The sequence below is a fragment of the Cebus imitator genome, unplaced genomic scaffold (genome assembly GCF_001604975.1).
Source record: "Cebus imitator isolate Cc_AM_T3 unplaced genomic scaffold, Cebus_imitator-1.0 Scaffold201, whole genome shotgun sequence".
Taxonomy (NCBI): domain Eukaryota; kingdom Metazoa; phylum Chordata; class Mammalia; order Primates; family Cebidae; genus Cebus; species Cebus imitator.
In genome coordinates, this window is record NW_016107516.1 from 892380 (window position 1) to 900014 (window position 7635).

The 7635-nt window shown below is 49.0% G+C and overlaps 1 protein-coding gene across 7 annotated transcripts in view; it reads right to left on the reverse strand.

The window, feature by feature from the left end:
• Positions 1–6871, reverse strand: part of BOC (BOC cell adhesion associated, oncogene regulated) — a 75822-nt gene extending 68951 nt beyond the window's left edge. For 5 of the 7 annotated variants that reach the window (XR_005203288.1, XM_017547766.2, XM_017547764.2 and 2 more), the window contains exons 1-2: positions 6441–6871; positions 1297–1388 (exon numbers count right to left, since the gene is read on the reverse strand). The gene's annotated coding sequence lies outside the window, so the exon portion shown is untranslated. Of the gene's footprint in view, positions 1–1296; positions 1389–5790; positions 5875–5954; positions 6043–6440 lie in introns of those variants that run through there. The other 2 variants (XM_017547762.2, XM_037745447.1) reach the window with 2 other exon arrangements.
• Positions 6872–7635: the final 764 nt, after the last annotated feature.

Here is a 7635-nt window from a genome sequence, read left to right on the forward strand (position 1 = left end):
TTTTTTTGCACAATTTGACCTTTCAATGTTATCCAATCTTTTTTTCTTTTGTTTCTTTTCTTTGAGATAGGGTCTCACCCTGTCACTCAGACTGGGGTGCAGTGGTGCCATCTCAACTCACTGCAATCTCAACCTCCTGGGCTCAAGTGATCCTCCCGCCTCAGTCTCCCAAGTAGCTAGGATTACAGGCACATGCCACCACGCCTGGCTAATTACTGTTTTTTTGTTTTTGTTTGTAGAGAGAGTTTTGCCATGTTGCCCAGGCTGGTCTGGAACTCCTGGGTTCAAGCGATCTTCCTACCGTGGCCTCCTAAAGCGCTGGGATTATAGGCAAGAGCCACCTCGCCAGGCCAAGAAGTCTTTCTTAACGGACCCATTCCAAGTACTTCAACCCTAGAGTTTGCCTTGCAGTGCTCTGTGTTTCCATTCCCGTCAGTGGTAGGATTCTGGACGGCATGGGCTCTGGTACTAATTCCTGCCCGCCCACGCCTGACGCCAGGCACACAGCAAACACTTAATAAAAGCTTGTTCAAAGGATGAAGGCGCCAACCTCCACATACATCGTCACCTTCCTCTTGTCCAACACTGTCCAAACTCACTTTGGAGAAGAATAAACATTCCTTTGCTCAGCTTCCAATAATTTTTCTTCAGCCCTACCCACCCTACCCATATTATGCTCTTTCCTATTGCTAACGAGGAGAATGGGTTGAGACTTTCCTCCACATTTTCTCTGGCAACTGAATTACATTAACTGTGTCTTTCTGCTTGGATTTCCTCTTACTGCCCAATAATCCTGCCCCAAACATCAAAGGCCTTCTTTGAAGGGAAGGCCAAATTCACCATTAGGCAAAGAGAAATTATTTCCCAATTTTATTTCAGAAGATGGGAAGAAGCACAATCCTGCTGATTTTTGCGAGATAAACATTGCCCAGCACATCAGACCACAAGGATTCGCTGTGATACCACTGACAGAAACACATGGCTTTCCTCATCCAAACCTACACAGGACTTTTTCACAGCAAGCTTGGACGCCAAATCCCATAGTAAATGGTTTGTATTTAACATGTCTGACAGAGCTTGCCTCAGAGCACGGGGGTTCACATCGCCATCACAGGCTTTGACTAAAAGAGCATATAAGCCGAACTGGAACTACCCTGAAGTTCAGTCCGGATTCCCCTCAAAGTTGGACTCCCAATACTTGCGGATAAGAAACACTATCTTCAAGTGGTAACACAAAACATGAACAAATGGCTGAGTTAATAGGCCAGAGATATCAGACTGAACAGAAAACCTCACCTGCTTCTTCTACTTTCGAGCTGCCACCCTCAGACGGTATGAATGTTGACAAGACTTCATGGGTCATGGGTTCCAGGAAGCTTGTTCTGAAACTGAGGAAAAGAAAAATTATTTCGTCTTTTGAACAAAATAAACAGTTCTGAAGTATTGGCTTTTTACAAGGTGAATCGTTATAAACCATAGTAATTCTTTATCAGTACATTTTATAAATAAGAAAACAGAAGAAAAGAGATTTTTCTAAAACCATAGGCCTCCTGAAATGTCCAGTTTCCTGTCTCCTTGCTGAAATGAAAAACGGATTAAGAACAGTGATTGCACTTTACAGAACCATTACCTTTGTGTTCAGTAGTCTATTTTCATCAATGGTCATCAAATATTTCTCAAGAACACATCATAAGCAGGCCTCATAAAAAATTAGTCACACTTACATGGAAGGGATTTGGGGTGATAAGACAGAGGACAAGGAGACAAAGAATGAAGTTGGCAAAAATCAAGGGTCAGCTACTAGATTGGGGAAGATGGCTCCTACTGAAGTCATTATCATTAGGTGGGACAGAGCCACACAGCAGAGCATTAAGAAATTTGGATTCTGGCTGGGCGCAGTGGCTCACGCCTGTAATCCCAGCACTTTGGGAGGCCGAGGCAGATGGATCACCAGAGGTCAGGAGTTCAAGACCAGCCTGACCAATATGGTAAAACCCCATCTCTACTAAAAATACAAAAATCAGCCAGATATGGTGGCATGCGCCTGCAGTCCCAGCTACTTGGGAGGCTAAGGCAGGAGAATCACTTGAACCTGGGAGGCGGAAGTTGAAGGGAGCCGAGATCGTGCCACTGTACTCCAGCCTGGGTGACAGAGTGACATTCTGTTTCAAAAAAAAAGAACGAAATTTGGATTTTAAACCTAGGTTGTTTTTAAGCTGGGTGGTAATCTGATTATAAGACTGAAGAGAATGGGTGGGATGGTCACAGGCTGGCACTGGAGGGCCCAGCCATGTCCCAGCAACAATTGTCAAGGGCATCAATAAGTGTGGTGATAGGAACGAAAAAGATGGTGGAATAATAAAAGGATGGGCAGGAAGGAGCAGGCGAACTTGGGGAAGCTGTCTAACTCTGGCAGCAGAGATGTAGGAACAGATTATTAGTTCAGTGGTTTGAGTCAGTGTAAATGGAGTCCACAGGCAGAGCTTAGATTCCAACCCCAGTTTTCTAACCCCCCTAAAAGGCAGTGCCATTTGAGATGGATCCTCTAAACCTTTCTTCCTGCATTCCACCTCCTCTTCTCTATCCATTACCAACCCTGAGGGCTCCAACGAGGCAAAACCTTCTTTAGGCAAGCTTTTCATAAACACAGATTTATAGATTAAAAACAAATACCCTCTCCCATTCCACCCCCAATCCCGAATATTTGAGTCAACCTCATAAATTATGAAAATGTTACATGTTAAGGCTCCATGCGGGAGCATGCTTAGGATTTGGGTTTTTCCAACCAATAGAGTAGTTGGCTATATCTGTTCTCTGCCTTTGGTTAAAAATGTAGAGATACATCAGGGCTGTGTGATGACAGAAGTTTATACTCTTATCACAACTATGTAAAAAGTATGTATGCACATGATAAACAACACAAGTCACACTGCAGCATAGGATTGTGGATAAATTTTTAAACATTCTCTTAATTAGAAGTAGATGCTTGTGCAATAAATAAAAACTGAGGAGGTTGCGACACTGTTTACAATAGCAAAGACCTGGAACCAACCCAAATGCCCATCAGTGATAGACTGGACAAGGAAAATGTGGCACATATACACCATGGAATACTATGCAGTCAAAAACGATGAGTTCATGTCCCTTGTAGGGACATGGATGAATCTAGAAATCATCACTCTCAGCAAACTGACACAAGAACAGAAAATCAAACACTGCATGTTCTCACTCACAGGCAGGTATTGAACAATGAGAACACTTGGACACAGGGAGGGGAGTATCACACACTGGGGTCTGTTGGTGGGGGGCTAGGGTAGGGACAGCAGGGGGTGGGAAGGTTGGGGAGGGATAACATGGGGAGAAATGTCAGATACAGGTGACGGGGCAATGGAGGCAGCAAACCACTTTGCCATGTGAGTTCCTATGCAACAACCCTGCATGATCTGCACATGTACCCCAGAAACTAAAGTACAATAAAAAAATAAAATAAATAAAAAGAAAAACTGAGGAGGAACCATCCTTTGACTAAGAAAGCTTACTCTCCTGGGACAAGGAAGTTTTCAGCCTGGTGTCTGATGCACTATGAACGTTTGCTGAATTGAAGTATGAAGATGACAAGAAGTTACATATGTTAGAGTAGATTTTTTTAAATGGAACATATTGTTATCTTTCCTCTCCCAGCCAAATTTTGATTCTCTTCCCCTCTCCCATGTTTTCCCAGATAGCAAGAGGGCTTAAAGTTTGGAGGAAAAAAAGCAAATTCCAAACATATAATATCTTTTGGTGCCTAGTATTTTCTTATTAAGAGGCCACAAGGTATTGGATAGCAATTATTTGGTGCACCTGAGTTTTCTGTTGTAGTTTAAAAGACACAGTGACAAACCCTAGTTCATTAGCCACATTAGTGGCTTTGCGAAATTTGACCCCAGACCCCCTAGGGCACATGCAACACTATGACACATCAGGCTCACTTCTTGCCCTCCTTTTTAAAAACGCTGCGGGACCATGTGGAAGTCAACTGAATTATTTCATGAGTAAAATCTCTCATTCATTCTTAGGGCATGGAAACCATGCTGTTGAAGAGAGCTGGGATCCCAAACACTTGAAAAGGCACTTCAAAGAAAGGAAAATCTCTGGACCCATTTGGAAAGTGGAAAGGAACATAAATTACACTCCTTATCACAGGTTGGCTGACCAATTACAGCTAAGCAGGGTCCTCTCTCTTCCAATTAATAGCTAAGCAGGGTCCTCTCTCTTCCAATTAATAGCTAAGCAGGGTCCTCTCTCTTCCAATTAATAGCTAAGCAGGGTCCTCTCTCTTCCAATTAATAGCTAAGCAAGGTCCTCTCTCTTCCACTTAACAGCTAAGCAGGGTCCTTCTCTCCAAGTGTGGTTAAAGAACCAATCATCCTGGCTTCTAGCAACCTCTTTTTCCAAGTAAGGCCAATGGTCTATAGCATGGGAGACAGTTTCTCCCTAGGGAACATCTCTTGCAATGTTGCCTTTCTGAAGTATCTCGATAGAGGATAAAAGAGGCCGTATCTGAGGTCTCAATCCTCAGGCTTCATAGGTGTGTAGACAGCCTCCAGCCTCCTCCAGGGCCAAATTCCAAGTGATAAATCTATACAGGGGAGGGGAGTGCCGGCAAAGTGGCCCAATGAGGCAACTCTTCCTTCTTTCATTTTTACCTCTTTGCATAAACTCATTTGAAAAACTCATATAGCAGGAAAATAATAACTCTAATGCTGTTTCCACCCGGCCTCTGTCCCACTGACCCCAAGGTGCTTCAAGATTACCACGAGAAGCTTCTGGGTCTCAATTATGAGACCATTAAAAAGTACCAATTATAAGACCTCAGAAATGTTTCTGGGAAACCCGTTACACACCTCAGAATGGCTAACCTCTTGCCTCAGATTTACTTTAAGTTCAGAAAACAGGTCACCCAGATGTATGGGCATGCTAGCCCCCACACCCAACCCAACAAGACTGTGGTTTAATATTTTCCATGCTGCCCTTGAGAAAACGAAGACTGATTTATTGGCTGTAACCAAAGGGATGAAAAAACCAACCCAGGGCTGGGCTGCCTGTTTAGAACCCAGTCATGGAATAAATCAGAAATGTTTGCACACTGAAGCAGCTTTAAAATGACATTCATCCAATGGCCAATGTGTGCAGAGTTCTGGGCAACAAAGAACTAGGTGACAAACGTGTGCTGGGCCCAATGCATCTGGAGGTGGCACAAAGGCCTGAAACCAAAATATAATCTTCACACAGTCCACTCAAGGAGTTAACTCTGGGTCAAAAACTTATGCCAACCCATTTGAACTTGCAGAGAAGTGATGAGGGGAGCAGCAGAACACCCCACCACACCCAGAAAGTGCCTGTTTGGGATTGCTGGTGTGTGGTTTGGGTATTCTTAGCTCCGCTGCCACATCTCTGGAGGAGCACAACTGTTTCAGGCAACTCTGCCACTGCCACCCGCATCCCCAAAACAAAACTCAGCAAAACAAATCCCCAAGGCTCCGTTAACTCCTTCGGGTCTGCCTGCCTCCCACCCATCAGCATTCTACCATCACCTGGAAAAGCAAATTCACATTGAGCATCCTGATAATCAATCAGGCTCTTCCAAGCCCCCGCAGAAAATTCTTCCTGGGTTCTCCGTCCTCCCCACAGCCCCTTTCCACCCAGAGATTCATTTCCCACACCTTCTCACAGTTACACCAACAAAAACCCCAAGAGCACAAGCCCAGGAGGACGCTGCGGGCGGGAACACACACACACCTCTCTCACCGTTGCCCAGTCCCGCAGGCGGCCCGGGTCACTGGGCTTCGGCCTCGCCCCTCTGCGCCCACAGCTAGCGATGCTTCCCTCAGGCTGTATCGCGCCCGGTCCGCTAAGTCCCTCATTTCAGTGTTTTTTTCCTTTAGAAGACGCCAACTATGAGAAACCCTTACCCCGCGAAGAGGCCGAGTGTGTGCTGAGTGACTCCACGCACTTGCCGCCACCCCTCGGGTTCCCCCCACGGCCTGGCGCCTGGGGCCGGGGCGGTGGTGTCAGTCTTCGGGAAGTTTGGGAGGCTGGCCCGGCCCTTCTTCCACCCAAGAAGCTTCCGGGAACCGCGGGGGCCAAACCACCACCGTTTGGCCAAACCGCCCGGCAGGGAACGAGATATGCGCCTCGCAGCGGCGGCAGACCCCGGGACCCCCGCCGCCCTCCTCGCCCCAACTTGCCCGCCCGGCGCGCCCCACCGCGGCCGCAGCTCCCAGCCCCGGGCGCCCAGCCGAGCGCTCGGACCCGGCTCCCGCCGCCCGCACGTCCCCCGGCAGATACTCGCCGGCGCTGCCTCGGCCTGCGGCCGCCTCCCGCCCCCTCCGCTCCCCGAACCAACAATAAACACAACTTTTTATGAAAAGAAAACAAACTTCAGCGACGTGACTCACCTCTGCTGCAGCCGGCGCCTGGAGAGGGCGAGCTGGGGCCCGGGCGCCAGCGTGGTGGGCGCGGAGAGAGCCACACAGCGCCGCGCCGCACGGACACACAACACGCGCGGTGACACCGCAAACACACACACGGGTGAACGGCCGCGGCGGGAGCAACAAAGGAGCCCCGGCCGGAGAAGTTGCCGGCCGGAGAGGGAGGGCGCGTGCGGGCGCGCGTGGCTGTGGCGGGCGTGAGTGTGCGCGCCGTGTGTGTGCGTGTGTCTCTAGGTGCGTGTGTGTCTGCGTGTGCGCGCGCGCGGCGGCTGACACCGGCGGGCCGGGGCTCAGGGTCTCCGCGGCAGGAAGCGGCGGCCGCGGCAGCAGGAGGACGAGGCAGGGGACGCCGCGCCCAGCGCACCCGGTCCCTCCATATGGAAGAAGCCTTTTTGGATGACTGAACTCGCAAACAATTCCTCCTTTTGCTTCTCCTGCCTAGGAGCCTCCCATTACCGCGCGAGGAGGAGGGGGGAGTGGAGGAGGAGGGGGGAGTGGAGGAGGCGGGGAGGAGGGGGAGGAGCAAAATGGAGCAAAGAAAAAGTCTTGGAAAGGAAGCTGGAAAAAAAAAGTCCCCCAAACTCTAGGGCAGTTTTCCCGTTAGCACCCAGTTTTTGCTGCGCCTCAGACCCACGCTCTCCTCCAACTTTTTTTCTTTCCCATACCAAAAGCACCATCTTCTGCCGTTTTCCCGAACCCGGGGCTCCCCTGAGGCTCCCACTTTCTCTTTAGCTTCACCTCGCACCGTTGCTCTTCCACGTACACTCCTTCGCTCCTTTCACCCAGTCTCTTCTCCCAAGATTTTCCTGACGCCCACCTCTCAATGGTCTTTTGCAAACAAACTGTTGGATAAATCATTAAAAGCAAACTCATTAGAAAATGGGGCAGCGGCTGTGGAGAAAATGATAAGGAAACCAGTCTCAGGAAGCCTTAACGCAGCTTCCCCCGACTCCCTCGGTCGGTTGGGGAGGGTTTGCCGCGTCCTCCATTGACAGCGCCCTGACCTCCATTTATCAGGATGGAGCCGCGAGGAATGGGGAGGGAGAGCTGGGGCTGGGGCTGCGGGCATTGGTGGGGAGTGGTAGTGGCTACGGAAAAGTTAGGTACCTACGTGTATGTGTACGCGTGCGCGCGCGCGTAGGTCAGTCAGAAAACATTCAAA